Source organism: Camelus bactrianus, chromosome 35 (genome assembly GCF_048773025.1).
Source record: "Camelus bactrianus isolate YW-2024 breed Bactrian camel chromosome 35, ASM4877302v1, whole genome shotgun sequence".
Taxonomy (NCBI): Eukaryota; Metazoa; Chordata; class Mammalia; order Artiodactyla; family Camelidae; genus Camelus; species Camelus bactrianus.
The window spans coordinates 30,408,674-30,425,643 of NC_133573.1; the positions used below are offsets into that span (position 1 = coordinate 30,408,674).

The 16,970-nt window shown below is 46.0% G+C and overlaps 1 long non-coding RNA gene across 2 annotated transcripts in view; it reads right to left on the reverse strand.

The window, feature by feature from the left end:
- Nucleotides 1–898: 898 nt before the first annotated feature.
- The window catches only part of LOC123618971 (uncharacterized), a 285,841-nt gene continuing 269,769 nt past the window's right edge, over nt 899–16,970 (reverse strand). For both annotated transcript variants that reach the window (XR_012504280.1, XR_012504279.1), the window contains 2 exons: nt 4,867–5,061; nt 899–4,309 (listed from right to left, as the gene is read on the reverse strand). This is a non-coding gene — a long non-coding RNA (uncharacterized LOC123618971). The remainder of the gene's footprint in view (nt 4,310–4,866; nt 5,062–16,970) is intronic.

Here is a 16,970-nt window from a genome sequence, read left to right on the forward strand (position 1 = left end):
AGCACAACAGTTCAGTCATCCATGTACATACAAAGATTCACTTCCATATTCTTTTTCATTAGAGGTCACTACAAGATACTAAACATAGTTCCCTGTGCTCCACAGTAGACATGTGTTGTTTATCTGTTTTATATATATAGTAGTTAGTATCTGCAAATCTTGAAAATTCTTGGAATAGAGTCCAATTTAGAGAGCACGGATGTGGCACCAACTACATACAATTAAAATCTGGCCACTTACTTTGAAGATGGAGATGAGATGTGGATTATAACGGAATTTCAGATTTTGCACAATAAATGGGTCTCTTCTCACTTTCGACTTGCTTTCCAGATACTCCAAATATTCCGATGACTCAGATGAAGGTGGATTTGAGTTTCCATTGTTGTCAGCTCTGCAGTACGTTTCACAGTGGCAGAGAAACTGGAATTTTGTTTCCATTGTATTTGCTGACAGGCGTTTGGAAGCCAGAACCGAGCGCGGACCTGGGATCCTAGCGCCGTGTGTGTTCATCACACTGTGAAATTCCCTGGAGGGAAAGTGCTGCCGTCGGTATCGGCCGTGGAAGGCAGTGTCACATCCTTGTGACTCACGGCTTCCTCTCTGGTTTGACGTTGGAGGCCCTTAAGTTTTGATGCTTCATACAGATACATACATATAATGGTGTGATGCGTATATATCACAATTCAGACTTACTCATTTAATTCCCAACAGACTCACTAAACACCCCCTCCCCACTCCGCTCCAGTCTCTGCGAGAGATTTAATTAATGCACGTTAGTGTGGAAAAGCTTTAAAACGAGCCATTTTGAAAAGGCTGCAGAAAGCAGTCTCGTATTTCCCGTGATTGATTTCCCTTTTAAACCGTAAGAGTTACATTGGAAAGAATGAGATAACTCATGTGCACTTGTATAGCTTTTTATTTCAGGTGACTCAGATACATTTAAACCCGTCACACTAGGTTATTTCCCTGGAGCCTAGTAGAGAACAATCATGAACCTGCGTTAAAGCTCTTTCGCGTGTATCTCCTACTTTCTCGGGCCTCCGTGCTAATCTGGCACTGATCACAAAATTTCTGCAACTTGAACAATTCTGAGTCATAACTTCCCCTCCAAATCTAAAACTGCAATGTATTTGTTTAAAAAAATCATGTAGCCCAACCACAAAGAAAGGAAAGGAAAAGAAAGAAAAGAAAATGAAAGCAAAACCAGCAAGGATAAAATCTTCCCTTAACCCACTGCCTCTTCTTCACGCCACGTTTCTTTTCTCATCTCGGCAGCCAAACCCCCTCTCGGAGCCTCCTCTTCTCAGTAAACCTTTCTGATCAGACTGGTGCCCCACCCCGCACTCCAAAACCACAAGCTTCGTCAGTCTCCCTCGACCCTCACTTTCTTAAAGTCGGTGGTCAATGCCCGCTCTTACCCTATCGATATTTGATATGGTTGGTAACTCAGTTCTTTGTCAATAGTTTCTCACTTGGCTTCCAGGAAAACACACTTCCTGGCTCTCTTTTGGACTCCTAAGGCGGGTGTCCCAAGTTCCTCCCTGACTGCTTCTCCTCTCTCATCTCCACTCCTTTGAGGAGCAGTCCAGTCTGTGGTTATACATGAACAAACTCCAGGTTTATATGTTTACTCCTGATCTTTTTCACGGACTCCAGACTCATCCAGCCAACTCAAACAGAGACCAATGGCGACTTCCCTAGAAGTTTCAGATGCTCAATACGGCTTGATGCACATGGAGTTGAAATCCTAACTTCCCAGTCTCTTCACTTGGTCTTCACCACTCAGTGAGTGGGGTCTTCACCCTTCCGTTTTCTCAGAGCGAAAACCTTGAAAACACTCCCCAATTCCTCTCCTTCCATCGCAGTGCAAATCCAGTATCAATCAGTCCAATATCAAATTTAGCTGACTCCATGTTTAAGGTATATCCCGAATCTGTAATCTCCCTCCCATGCTCCTTGGTACCACTGGACACCGGCCAGCACCCTCCGCTCCTGGATCACTGCAGTGGGGCGGAGTGGTCCCTTGCCCTTACCCTCCTCCACTCGCGTCCTCTCCGCAACACAGCAGCTGGAGCGACGGGAGTAGCAGAGCTTTCCAACACTCCCCTTTCCACTGAGAAGGAAACTCAAGCCCTGGCTCGTGTCCACAGGTCCTGCACACTCTGGCGTCCACAGACGCTGAAACTGAGGTGAGATTTCAGGATGGGGCAGACCAAGACCGGGGACGAGAGGAAAGGTCCTAGGCAGGGGTGACTCTACAGATTACTGCTCCAGGGTGACGCGTGATTTGTATACTTGCTTGTACACCTGTTGTTTATGTCAGTTTTTGATAGACAAGATAATGACTGTCACTGTGTCTAAAACCCACCTGGATGCCCTACGTGGAAGACTTGTAAGTATAAACACATAGGAAGGTTGAGAGAAAAGGACAGAAAAAGGTCTTCATACAAGACCACTGGGACAAGTGTACCAACATCAGACAAGCTGGAATGTGACTCAGGAAGTACCAGCAGACATGTTGTGGTCCAAGGTTGACATAACAATTCAGATTGTCTTTACAGCTAATGATAAAGCCTCAAAATATATAAAATGCAAAAAAAATATATGACAGAATAACTTTTAGAAAGCATATCAAACATCCCCAGAGAGGCAAGAGAAAGAACTGAATTTATACATCAGAAAAGAAATAGCATGAAAGAACCTCTGCAGTGAGAAAATACAGAGCTCTTAGGAAGTAAAATAGAACTGCTGTTTAGCACAACTATGGAACACTGAAGATGCAAATAAGGAAATCTCTCACGAAATATTAGATGCTGTCAAATAATACGGAGGGTGATACGAAAGAAAATATGAAAAATTCAGACCTCAGTCCAGGGGGCTCATTTTCCAATTAACAGGACTTTCAGAAAGACAGATCTGAGAAACGGGGCGTACGTACTTACCAGTTACTATCAAAATCAGAGGGTATTTCTTCACACTAAAATATTCTGTTTTCCAAGCAGAAGCTGCACATCAAGAATCTAGGAGGCTGACTGAACACAGGCCAGGTCAGGAGGCCAGGCAGAAACCCGCGGAAGGAGGACAGTGCGCAGCATGCTCAACGATCAGACACCAGGACAGCCGGGACTCCCAACAGCCGTCCTGGCGGCCGGAAGAGAACACGGCAAGCCCTCAAAACTGGGGAAGGGCGTGATTTTCCAGTTCAGAATTTCCCCCTTGCAAAAATATCAATCAACGGTCGGTGTGCATGGAATAACTGCATTTTAAGATATGAGAGATCTCAAAAAGATGTCTCCCCTTTGTACCCTTCTCATGAAATGGCTGAGAATCCTGCTGCAGTAAACGAGGGAGTGAGCTGTGAGGAGGAAACAGAATCCTGGACACAGCACCCAACACAGGAGCCAAGTTCAAAGGGCGTCTGAGAAGCAAGTCCCTGGAGGAGCCAGTCTGGACTGGCCAGGTCTCCAGAGGCCCCAGGAAGGAACCGAGACGTGGCTGCCTGCCGTGCTGGCTGCATCTTCGGGACATTGGGAGGGACTTCACCGTGGAGAGTGCGGCAGAAATGCTAACAGGTGCAGAGGGAAGAAAGGGGGAAAATTATTAACTCCAAGGGGGTCAAGTGAGCGTTGGCTTCAGCTAGGGCTGGATTACCCTCTGTTAGAATGGTGGGGTGAGGGCTGGGGGATGAGGGAGGGTGAGGTGTAACTGTCTCTTCTATAGTAAAACTAGCCATGGAAAATATTTATTAATGCTTAACTGATTACAGAAGATATTGAACGTAGTTCCCTGTGCTGTACAGAAGATGCTTGTTTATCTGTCTTATATACGTAGTTAGTATTCACACATGTCAACTAGACGTCTGTATACGTACAACTGAAGCATGATGCTGTACACTGGAAATTATGCTTCGATAAAAAAATGCTTCCTTGATAAATGGAATGATATACGGAGATAAATTACAGGACAAAGTGCGGAGAGAGTCGAGTGTCACTGCCGTTTCGTCCCCACCAGCTCCGCGGACAGTGTTTCTCACAGCCTGGGGGCGGGAAGTCCGCGGCAGGGTGTGGGCAGGGCTGGTTTCTCCGGAGGCCTCTCTCCCGGGCGTGCAGACGGCCGTCTCCTCCCCGAGTCATCTCATGGCCTCCCCTTTGCGCGTGTCTGTGTCCTGAGCTCCTCTTCTCACAAGGACACCAGTCCTTGGGGATGAGGACCCGCCCACTTAACCTCATTTCGCCTTCATCGCCTCTGTAAAGACCTCATCTCCAAGTACAGCCACATTCTGAGCTTCCAAGGGCTAGAACTTCAGCATCTGAATTTTGGGGACACAATTCGGTCCATAATATTAGCCCATGTGTAACTTTGATAAAAATAAAACTAATAATTAAAGTAGCAAGTGAATTTATCAAACCATATCAAATTATGCCTGTAAGTGTATGTATTGCATTGTATGCAAATAGTACCTCAATAAAATTGATTTTAAAAGTATGTGCATGGGAGAACTTGGAGTAAATTTTATTTGAACTAAGAAAAGTACCTCTTCTTTGGAGTATCATTGTTTACCTCACCTAGACTCAGAAAAGATAAATTATCTATTCCTGGTTAAATAATTGATAACTTTAGGACCCTGTTTACCTTCTTCTTAATCATCCTTATTTATCTTTCTCTCTCTCACAAACACATGTTCCGAGCAGGAAGGAGAGAGGGTAAGGTGCAGTTTATCAGCTGGTGAATACGTCCCCAGGAGGGGAGACGGCTGTGTGGGCGGCAGGCTGAGCACCCCGTGTGGGCCGCCGCCGCCACAGACCCGCCTCCCGCCTCCCTCGTCCTGCCAGCACTAGTCACCGTCGGCTTCCCAGCACAACTCACAGTAAGGTGGGCCGTGGCTCCTCGCCCTCCAGGTCAGGCGTCAGCGGTCGAGGTCACATCCGTCCTGGGTTCTGCGACGTGTCCTTTCCATCCTCCTCGTTACCCCCCTTCACTCCCAGCGTAGCACCTCAGGCCAGCACTCTGGGCAGGACCCTCCCAGCCGCCACCTGGATGGCCCAGTGTAGCCCTGTGGTTCTGAAAACATGACAGGTTTCACTTTCAAAACTGTGTCTGAACACTGTGTTAGCCCAGAGCAAGGAAAGGCATAAACACTGACACCAAAGTTCAGCTCCCACGTTGACAAGCCCTGGAGCGTCTGCAAGACTTTTTTTTTTTTTTTTTTTTTTGGTCCAACTAGAATGTAAGTAATGAAATACTTTGCGGCTACAAGATCTCACTGTTAGGCGGAGAACCCACGGCAAAGCCTGCCCTTCTCCTGGCTTCGTCACGCTGGGGACCCCAGCCTTCCCACCGACAGCACGCTGCGTGTGTTCGTACCTTCCAGTCTTCAGGGTGAACTTTGCTGCCTTAGTCCTGCAGTGACATTTATTGACTTTGTTACAATACTGAGCACTTAAATTTCTGGTACATTTAAGAAACATCTGTCAAAGAACCTTGGGACGGCTGTATACGGCTGCAGGCATTTTACTCAGTTCCTAAATAAGAACATTCATATGGCACCAGTGCTACAGTGAAGGAAGCGATGCTCATAGACTGGGATTAACTAAAGCCCATCTTTTATTCAGATTTCCTTAGTTTTTACCTCGAGTCCCTTTTCTGTCCCAGGACCCCCTCCAGGCCACCCCATAACATTCAGCCCTCACACATCCTAAGGCAGCTCTGGGCTGGGACTGTTTCTCAGACCTCCCTTGTATTTGATGACCTTGAGGGTTTTGAAGAGAACCGGGGTTTTGCAGAATGCTCCTCAGCTGAGACTTCTCTGGTGTTTCTCACGTGTGCACAGGGGATTTTAGCCATTTTGACAGGTGTGTCATGGTGTCCCCTGTAAGTTTAACTTGCAATTCTTTGATGACAAACGGCGTGGAGCATCCTTCCAGAGGCGTATTTGCAGCAGTGTATCTTCTCTACTCAGGTGTCTGATCAGATCTCCTGTCCATTATTTCAATGAATTGTTTGCTTTCTTACCGTTGATTTAAATATTTTGGGGTATGAAGACTTGGAAACATGTGCTTTAGCAGATATACACGTTTTGCAAACATTTCCTCCAGTCTTTGGCTTGTCTGTCTTCACTTGACAGTGTCTTTCACAAAGCAGAAGCTTCTGGTTTAGTGAAGTCCGTCTTGTCAGCTGTCACTGTCACAGACTGTGCTTCGGCAGCCGTATCCAAAATCTCACCACCAAACCCAGAGTCTCCTCTTCTCTCCTAGGTTTCCTTCTGGCAGCTTTATCATTGGCCTGTGCATATTTAAGTCTAACATCCATTTTGAGTTAATTTCTGTGAAAGGCGCAAGGTCTTTGTCTAAGGTCATTTTTCCCCTTAAGGATGCCCAGTTGTTCCAACACCATTTGTTTTAAAGACTTTCCTTTCTCAGGTGAGTTCCCCTTGCTCCTTTGCCAACAGTCGGGCGACTCTGTTTGTGTGGACCTGTTTCTGGGCTCCCTAGGCTGTTCCTCCGATGTTTATGCCTGGTGTGTTGCAGGATCACAGGCTCGTGATCACTGCAGTTTTATAGGAGGCTTTGAAGTTGTCCTGTCAACCCTCTTGACTGTTCCTCTTCAGTGCCATGTGGCTGTTTCAGGCCTCTCTACATGTACCTGAGATTCAGTTTGTCAGTATTTACAAAGCAGCTTGCTGGGAGTTTGATTGGGATTGGACTGAATTGGTAAATCGTGTTGAGAATTCGCAACCTACCAGTCTTCACAACATGTGAACACAGAACATCTCTCAGTTACTTTAGACCTTTGGTTTATCAGAGTTTTGTAGTTTTCCACATAGAGATCTGTACATGTTTAATTAGACATATATAAATATTTTGTGTTTTAGTACTATTGTAAATGGGATATATATATTTTTTTAATTTCAAATTTCAGTTGCTCGTTGGTGGTTTACAGGTAAACACTCTGCTTTTGTGCAGCAACTTTGTGTCTTCTCATCCTGTTATACTTAATAGTTCCAAGACTTTTTTAAAGAGTGTCTGGAATCTTCTGCATAGTCAACCTTGCTAGCTGCAACTAAAAACAGTGTAATTTCTTCCTTTCTAATCTGTACATTTTTCCTTTGTCTCTCCACCCCCTGCATCCTTTCTTCTCTTTTATTTTGTATTAGCTAAGACCTCCAGTGCCATGTGGAATAGGACATCATGCCTTGTTCTTGGTCTTATTGGAAAAATGTCCATTTCTCACTCTTAAAATATTAGCTGTAGGTTTTTAAAATATTGACACCTTTATCTTTATGTAATGCCTTCCTTATTTATTTTAATCTTCTTTGTTCTGAAGTCGGATTTGTCTGAATTAATTCAGCTTCCCTCACTTTCTGATGAGTGTTTGCATGCAATAGATCTCCCCTTTTCTTTAACTCATCTGAGTCTTTACATTTTCCATGGTTTGCCTTTAGATACATTAAATTGTCACCTCCTTCCCAAATCTCAGGGTACAGGACCCCCACTGTCTGATACCCTGAATTACACTACTTCCTACATGTTCTGCATTTATTTGTTACTTATTTCAGGCCAAAGAGTAAACCCAGTTCCCTCTTCCTCATCTCAGCTGGCGTGGACCCCAACTTGTGCCCTTTTGATGGTAGAACATTTGAAGACATTTCATTCTAACTGAAGATGATCGCGTAGCAGATAAAACGCAGAAGACATGACCTGGGATAGGCGGCACTGTGTTATTTATATTTAGAAGAAAATTTTAGATTCTATTATGAGTCAAAGGTTTGACAACTTTATTTCTATCTATCAAATAAATAACCAAAATTAATCTCGTTATATTTATCTTTCAAATAAATGGTATCTTCTCTGGAGTTTATATATAAGGGGCCTCCTGTTTTTGTTTGGTTACTGCTACACACCCAGCACAAAGCTAAGCTTATATATATATATATATACATATACACACACACGTGTGTGTGTATATACACACATATAAATATATATGTTTATTGAAGCCTCATCTAATAGGTGTAAATTTTGTTATCATTCCAAAATAAAGAAGGAAGAAAGTATAATTTGGAGAAAGAAAATGGTTTAATAAAATGGTTACATACTGAGTCAATCATCCAAGATATAAACTTCTCAGTCTTATCTTTGAATTTACTTTTCTTTCACTAAAATCTTATGTGTTAAACATGCTTATATTTTTCCTTCACAAATGTATTTTAAAATAAAAATGAATTTAAGTAATGAAAATGTTACCTTTCCCACGGATGTTTTCCATTAAAGCTAAAAGGTGAAGCTTCAGTTATTCTATTTTATTGTATTTCTCAAAGAAAAGCATTAACAGCCTTATGATATAATTACAAATCACACCCGTAAGTCCTCATTGACAGAACCACAAAGGGAACACTTAAATTAACAACCCATGGTTAGTATTTGAAAGAGAAACTATTTAAGGTTGGAGCTTGGTGATGAAGCAGGCCTGTTCAGTAAAAGTTCTGGGAGGAAATTACGAGCGCAGACTCCTAAGGAGGTTGCATTGCTACAGGTCCGCGCATGAATGCTCGAGGAGACGGGCGACAACTGTCACTCAGAGTCTGTGAATCTTTAAACGCAAGCTGGAAAAACAAGGCTGCACCGGATTTTTATGATACTCTATGGTTACCGCATACAAGAAAGCACAAAGTCAATATTTTCACACAATATTCAGTTATTATTGTGATTTCTTGTTAGAACTTGATAATTAAATAAAAATAGGTGCTTTTTCTTTCTAAGCCATTTGGAAAAATTATTTTTAAAACCCTATGTGGATATTGATTGAGATGAATCATATCACACACGCAGTCCTTTATCATGCGACACTGGTTTTCCCATTTTCAAAATTAATAGGGGCTAAGATGCATATTAATTTGTAGATATTTGGTGGAACACATTTCTCTCCTCCATTGAGATATGATTAATAATTATAATATGTAATGTCTAAACACTGTCTAATGAGCCTGAAAACACTAAGTTAAACAAACATATTAACCTTGTAGCCCGCGTCGGAGTTAGTGTTCTGTGCAACCAAACACTCCCCACGACAGAGTCAATAGTGCTGGGACTTGGCGCCTGGGCTGAGAGGACTTTGCTTTTTCTGTATTTCTTTTAACTGGGGCACCAAGGCGCACTCAAACTGTTTCAGTTCAACAGAAACTGTTTAATTCTGAGAAGCCAAATGGAATGGTTCATGGTAGGGCATCTCTGGCTGAGGGCCGTTTTGACCACCGAACTGTGAGGGCTGTTTAGGAGGAAAACAGAAGGGCAGGTGCAGGAACTGAGAGCCCCTCTCAGTCGTGGTCTAGGGTTGTTCTCAGCCAAGCCTCACCCCAGGCTTTTAAAACAAAGTCTCCTTCTTGGGGTGGTTCTGTCCTTTATTAATCTCAAAGAAATTCGTAAATAATCCTGTTTGGCATAAAGATGCCAGGCTAGCAGGAGAATCACTTTTCATTTTCCTATCTCTACCTGCGCAGGGACACACCATCTGGAGAGAGACCTGGATCACAGCCAGGCGATCTGCTGCTGCATTTAATTTAGCCAGTTTTTAGACGATGTGAATTGTGTTTCAATCCCCCATCACTCTCAAGCCACTGGCTTTTCATTCTGAGGTGCATTCTAGTTTAAAGACTGATGAGATATGCATGTTTATCTGTGCTTATGATTTAAGTGGTTCTTGTCATTCAGTAGAAAATAATAAATTCAATCAGAATACATTCGATCAATCAAAGACCAAACGTATTCTATGTATGTAGTATACTACAGAGTAAAAAATTAATAACTGTTTTTCTGCCATCGGTCCCTTAAAATCGTGAAGACAGGCATGCATAGAGTTGACAAAAATGCAAGACAAAACAGGATTACTTGTTTTTCTTGAATACGTCTCATCCTCACCTCTCTTGCTGCCACAATGACAATTTTTGTGTCAATACAAAATGAAAATATGCAAAGACTTCCAAGCTGATCTCTTTGCCTGAATCCTTGCCCCCTTCAAATTATTGAAAAGAATTATCTTCTTAAAATAGAACTACCATATGATCCAGCAATTCCACTCCTGGGTATCTATCTGGAAAAAACAAAAATGCTAATGTACCCCAATGTTCACAGCAGCACTGCTCACAACAGCCAAGACATGGAAACAGCCCAAGTGCCCATCAACTGAAGATTAACTTAGGAAGATGCAATATTTTATATGGAATATTACTCAGCCATGAAAAAGAATAAAATATTGCCATTTGCAGCAACATGAATGGATGGACCTAGAGGGTATTTATATAAAATTTATATAAATAAACCTGCTCAAGGGTCATATACAGGATGTGATTAGAGTATAAAATTCTATGGATTGCTTGGGGGACATGACAAAATGAGTGTGTTGTTCTATTAAGTGAAGATGTGCTAACTCTCTGAGTGCCCCCATAAAGAGGGATGCATGTGTGTGAGTCATGGCGACCTCTGAGGAGGGTGAGCAGCCTGGAGTGACTGGAAAACACGTTCATTCACAGAGGTGCAGGACGTAATAAATGCGGTAACGTCTCAGAGGCTCCACAAGGGACCCATTCACTAAAAGTGAATTTGGACCAGGTCCAGCAGGAAGGGGTCTCTGAAGGAAGACAGACACTCACAGGTGACAAACCTTCTGACAGGTAAGGAGCTGACCGCAAACGGGCCCAGGGCAAAATACAGAGCAGACCAGACCCCTCGGGAAGGGAGTCATGACAACAGCTGAGACCTGCCCAGAGCACACACCGAGCTAAACCTGCACACAGCCCACGCATCTGATCCAAGGGGGGCGGGAGATAGCACAGCTGGGCCACATCCTGCCATTTACAGCAGCGCAGACATGTTAAACGAAGTAAGTCATACAGAGAGAGACAAATATCATACGATAGCCCTTATGTATCTTAAAAATTAACTTATTTACAAAACAGAAACAGACTCACAGACATAGAAAACAAACTCATGGCTCCCAGCGGGGAAGGCGGAAAGTGGATAAATCACCTGTTTGGGGTTTGCAGATACTGTTACGTGTGAAATAGATAAACAACAAGGTCCTACTGCACAGCCCAGGGAGCGATGCTCAACATCTTGTAATAACCTATAACGGCAAAGAATTTGAAAAAGAAAATACATAGTCATGTGTGACTGAATCACTATGCTGCATGCCAGAACTAACACAGCATCGTGAATCAACTATATTTCAACTTAAAAAGCCACTCCTCAAAAGATTGGTAAGACCCCACTTCCTGTTTAGAGAGGTTAGCTCATTCACCCAACGTCCCAGGAGTCAGAGTCACGTCCTTTTGACTCTGCATCGCCCACCTGTTCCACTGCCCCAGCTGCCATCAGAGTCTCCTTGCAAACTTGTCGTTCTTCACCTTCTAATTTTCACAGCACCCGATTCTTGTCTCAGTTATCATCATCCCTTTTATCTTATTTTATTTGTTTTCATTTTTTATTCATGTTGCTAATCTGGGATTATTCTCACCAAAAACATATTTAGTTACTAAAACCTTAGGGCAAAAAAAATTTAAAAAATAAAAAAAAAAAAACCTTGGGGCAAAAATAAATTAAAAAATAAATTAAAAACCCTTAAGGCAAATTAGATTGTTAGTTCTTGTGGGAACAGGTGGAGAAATTTTTAAAATATATGGCTGTTAGGGAATTTCCATTATGGTGGCATTTGCTGTGGAGGTATGTTAAGGTGTGGGTCCTTCCTAGGGGCCCTAAAGCCATACTTTACAACGAGGAGCGTTCGTTACACATGGCATCGTTACGCAGCTGGCAGCTTCAGCGTTTGCTGTGTGCAAGACCTCATCTTCAGAATAACAGACAGCATAACCATCTGAATTAAAAGGAAATTAAATCAATAAGCATTTTACATGGAAAACAAGCAGTTCAGTTGCTTAATTTGAATGTGCGAAGCACTCAACCCAGAGGGAAAATGTTAAGCACATTTTGAAAAAGCAGTCAGTGTCATCAGCAGAACAGACAATCCCGTGCTACCAAGTGCAATCAAATCAAGCTCGGGAACACACAGCGACGCAGCCCCAGACTCCAAGACCGGCTTGTGAGACACTCGTGGCGTGTCTCCCCTCAAACGCCAGGGGCGCGAGGTTGTGCCTGTTCACCGTTGCCAGCATCTTTCCTGTCTGAGGCCCGCAGTGCGTCTGCCTGATCTGCAGAGCGATGCTCTCTGCCTGTGGCCGGGCTGCTCCGTGTGAGTGTCCGTGACCCACGCAGACCCCCTTTCTAGGCTCTCCCCTCCGGTACAAGCTTCCAGAACCGGATGCTACTTTCCCTGCATCTTTCGCCAGCTGAGTGTGTGGTCAAAGCCCACATGAGAGACGTCGTATGAGATGACAAGATGGGAGAGAATCGGAGGCCACAGTATTTCTCTTTCTACAGCGCGAGCACGAAGGACAAGAGCCGCCCCATGAGGCTGAGGAGCAGCGCCGGGTTCCCCGCAGAGGTCTTCCCTGCTGCCGGCTTGCAGGGCCTGGCAGGGCCTGGTCTGCAGCGCGCAGCCAACACAGCAGGCGGGGCCTTCCCTTCCCTGATGCCCGGCTCTCCTACCGGTTTTGCCGCCACCGCATTTTGTGAATTGCCGCTCCTCCTGCTCAGAATACCGAGTGCCGTTCCCTCCCGGACACAACCGCGGCCGGGAGCCGCTGACCCTCCATACCCTCGGGACGACCACTGCTGCCGGTTGGCCGTTTCATTTACTCAGTGAAGTGTCTTAATTTGAGTTCATCCTAAAACATCTTCACTTTTCTGCAAAGTTCTCATTGCAGGATGAGAGTTGTTAAAAGCCACAGCGTGAGCAGCAGATGAAATTAATTTCATTGTAATTGCGAAACGTCGTGAAGGCCAGTAAAATACAGGGACTTCCCGAGGACCCACTCAAAGTCACCACGCTGCCCGCTGTCAAGAGGGGCGCTCTTGGGACGTTACTCCGCCCGCCCGTGCCTCAGCTGGCTTTCCTTAGGTGGTCATCCATAAAAGGCACTAAGTCAGCAGTGAGGAGAAGCCACGAGAACACGTCAGACCATCTGCATGGCTGGTTTCATAACCTGACCCCAGGCCAGGCCCCGAGAAGGAGCATATGAAGTGGAGACGCTTATGTAGGTGGGATCCGGGGGGGGGGGGGGGCGGCGGCGCTCTCAGGAGAAACCCGTACGGTGAGCGGAGCAGGAGCGCGCAGAGCAAGGAAGCAGCCGCACGGCGTTCAGACCGCGGCCCCGCGGCCGCCCGCAGGGAGCCCGTGCGCCCGGAGCGCCCGGCCGGCTCGCTCTGCGGCGGGGCGTGCGGGCTGCACGCGGCTCATCACGGCCGCGGGGCGCTCCTACCCGGAAGAGCTCGGGACCCCCCCCCCCCCCCACGGCTCTGGGGGACGGCCCACGCGGGGCGGGGCGGGGGCAGCCGCCTGGAAGAGGGCGCGGCTGAGTGCGGCAACACCCGCACTCGCCGCCGCTGAGTCGGGTCCGGGCTGGGCGGAGGGGCTCAGCGCGGGCACCGCGACACGCCGACAGCGGTCAGCCGGTACGGCGTGCTGTTTCTGTGACGCAGCACGTGCGTGCATGGTCTAAAAGTCAGAAGCACGTAGAAGAGATAAACTGGTGTGTCTCACTCGCCCCTCTCTCCATCCATCCTGCTCAGTTTTGGGTCTTCAACGTGTTTAGTTGATTGAGCTTTTCCCTCGTCCCAGACGTCTTCAGGGAGACATCTATTTTTCCCTTTTCACGGATGCGTCGCATACAACAGTGCACGGGTCCGAATGCAGCGCCCACTGCCGCGTGCTGCGCTTTTCTCGCGCACGCGCACGCACTGGAGTCTCTGCGCAGCACAGCGTGGAGACCGTGCGCATTCTTCCAGCCGCACAGAAGCCCACTTGGCCATGAAATAGAATTTATCCCAACAGCCGTCTCCTTTAGGCCCTCACTGGAGAGCTCAGCTGCCCCGCGCTGGCGGAACTCCGCTCCTTTGGACAGGCCTTACAGTCAGCGCTGCTTTATCAGAGATGCGCTTAGTGAATCAGCCAGTGGCGAAATAACCTCACAACGTAGGTGCGATGCCAACGTCTCGGCCGTTCTGGATCTGTGCTGTGAACAGTCAGATGCCCGCGATTCAGACGAACCTGTGAGCATTCTCAATTTAGATTTATTTATTAATGAGACAACTAATAGTGGCAATAAATTTATGCAATTCAAAAACAGTCCAACAGATGGACTATGGAACAAAGGAAAGGAATAAAAAAAACTAGAAATCATAGTGTCTCATTGTTCTTGTCCACCATGAATAATCATCAGAATTCCGAAGCACTGCGGCATGCTCATTTCATTATAAAATGATTCAATTTATGTCAATTTAATGCAATAGTAGTCTGATTGTCCTGCACTGAATTATATCAAACTTAATTTGTATCTACTTCAGATCTCTAATAAATCAGCTCTTAACAAAATCCTAAGGATTAAGGGGTACTTTATGATATATCGTAACAGAGCAGCTGATTGCGTTGGATTCTTTCTGTGCAACCATAAACCAAACCCCTCCTGGTGACCGGTACCGGGGAAGCTGTACTGCATAACTTTCACTCTCAAATTCCAGGATGAATAAAACATCTCGACCCCGGAAAGAAAGGAGCTTATTCTGTATTTTTCATCAGAGTTACACCTCACAGAAGAGAAGGAGTGAGAAAAAGAAGAACCAGTATGTGTGTACTCTCAAGTTCGTGCAAAATACATTGCACTGAAGAATGAGTGAATGAAGGATGCAAGCCAAGGGGGCCACGTCCGCTGGGGGGGGGGGCAGGCTCCGAGGGACTCGGACAGGGGAGCGCAATGCTCACCAGCCTCCTCCGTGGCCTCAGCCAAGACACCTTCCTGTGCGCTTGTCTCCTGCCCACGTAGATTAATGAATTCAGGATATAATAGGCCCCTAAAATGATCTGCGTGTATTGATTAAATGTCAGGCATGAAATGCTGCAGGTTAAATTACTAGAGACACAGGAATTGGAGACAGCACAATTGTAACCATTGTTTAAATAAATTACTTGGAGATTCTTCTTGACATATGATTATATTCTTTATATTTACCCAGTGTCTGCATTCGTGTGGAGAGGAGGCCACACAGCTGCCTGTGTTTCTGACGGACTCCCAGCGCTTCAGAGAACTCTGGCTCCGGAAATTGCTTCATTATCTTAATGAAATTATATAACAACTGATCCTTGGTTATATGATCGAAGAACAGTTTGTAAAATGCAGATATTCCAAGTTGGAGGCTGGCGCTGGTGTTTACAAACAAGACCGAAGTGTAACTGGAAGCTCTGTTACGGACAAGCTCGGCAGTGCCGGCTGGATGCCGAGGAGGAGAAACTGAAAAAGACCTGAGTGCTGGCTGGGAAGCACCGGAGACGGGGAGCTGGGACCACACTTAAGTGACGCCAGGTGTTTCCCTACTTAGATAAAGAATACATTTCCATAAGTTAAGACAAAGAACAGAGTTCACAAAGTGCACAAGGGTCCCCGTGTTGGCCCCCCTTTTCTCTCTCCGGAGTTCCTTGGGATGATTCTCTTGGGTGACCAGTTTGGGATCAGTGTCTTGTCAGGTCAGAAAAGCTCTGACCCTCCCATTCATGCCTTTATCCCAAATGACCTCGGAAGCCCCACCCGTCACCGCCGGTACCACATCGGTCTCACCCAGCCATTCACCTCCCCGGGACTACCAGCCCACGCAGAACGAACTTCCAGCGTCGTGTTTAGGTACAAATGCCCAGTGGACTTCTCAGCATAGGAGCCTTCCACACAGAAGGGAGGGTTTCAGCTGAGGGCTGTCTAAGGATCAGACCTGACCGTGGTCTAACACCAAGACATGTCATTTTGTGATTTTATGAGACCATGTGCAAAAGCACCTGAGAGGAAGGTAACAGAGGCACCAATAAACAGACAAAGCAGCATCAGTGGACGGACACGGAGTCCAGGGCCACACACTCATCAGGAGTGAATATAAAAACGCATGCAAGTTCTGGAGAAAGAGTATTTTCAAGCCAGAATTCTGTACGAGGGTCTCCTGAATTTTGATTAGGACAAATGAAAGAAAAATACGTCCATAGCCAGCTGGAGCACGAGACCTCAGTGGTTTCATGTGCCGCCCAAAGGGAAGCTCAGAATGTACCTAAGCAGGTGAGGGGTCCAGATCTGTCCCTGTTCACATCTAACGTCGCTGGCCTGCAGGTTTCACAGACGGTGCTGGAATGACACCATCTCAGCTGAGACGGCCGCAACAATTGCCGGGGCTGGGGGACTGCACACAGCAGACACTCACTTCTCCCAGTTTTGAAGGCTACTCACCTGATACCCGGATGGGAGATCCCACCAGAGCCCGACGGGCCGGCTCCCTGATCTCAGACTTCCAGCCTGTGCCTCTCGGGCCGTGTGGGGAGCAGGGGGCTCGCTGGGTCTCCTTTTCAAGGGCACTAACCCCATGTGGGGGCTCCACCCTCACGACCTCATCACCTCCAGAGGCCCTGCCTCCTGACACCGGCACCCTGGGGTTTGGATTTTAATAGATGCATATTGGTGGGACACAAACAGACCAAGGCAGACTTGAAACTCCTGGGTCAGAGACAAAGACTGCTATTACTCGTAACACAGCAGCCTGAGCTTCACGTCCAAATGGGTTCCCTTCGCTCCCCAGGTTCAGAGGGGTGCCCTGCACACAGTGGGTCTGTGGCACAGCTGGGAACCCCAAGCCTGGGAAGCCCCAGCAAGAAAAGGATGCTTAACATCAACAGGGACTAGCTCACCGGGAATCCAGGGTGAGGCGTTGGTACCATCTTAGAAAGGTTTCACGTGCATGCATTCTTAGAAAATTATTTTTTAATGTATTTCAACAACATGTGTTTGAAAATGGATCCAGGAAGCAGTTCTTCCAACCCAAAAATACAAGGAA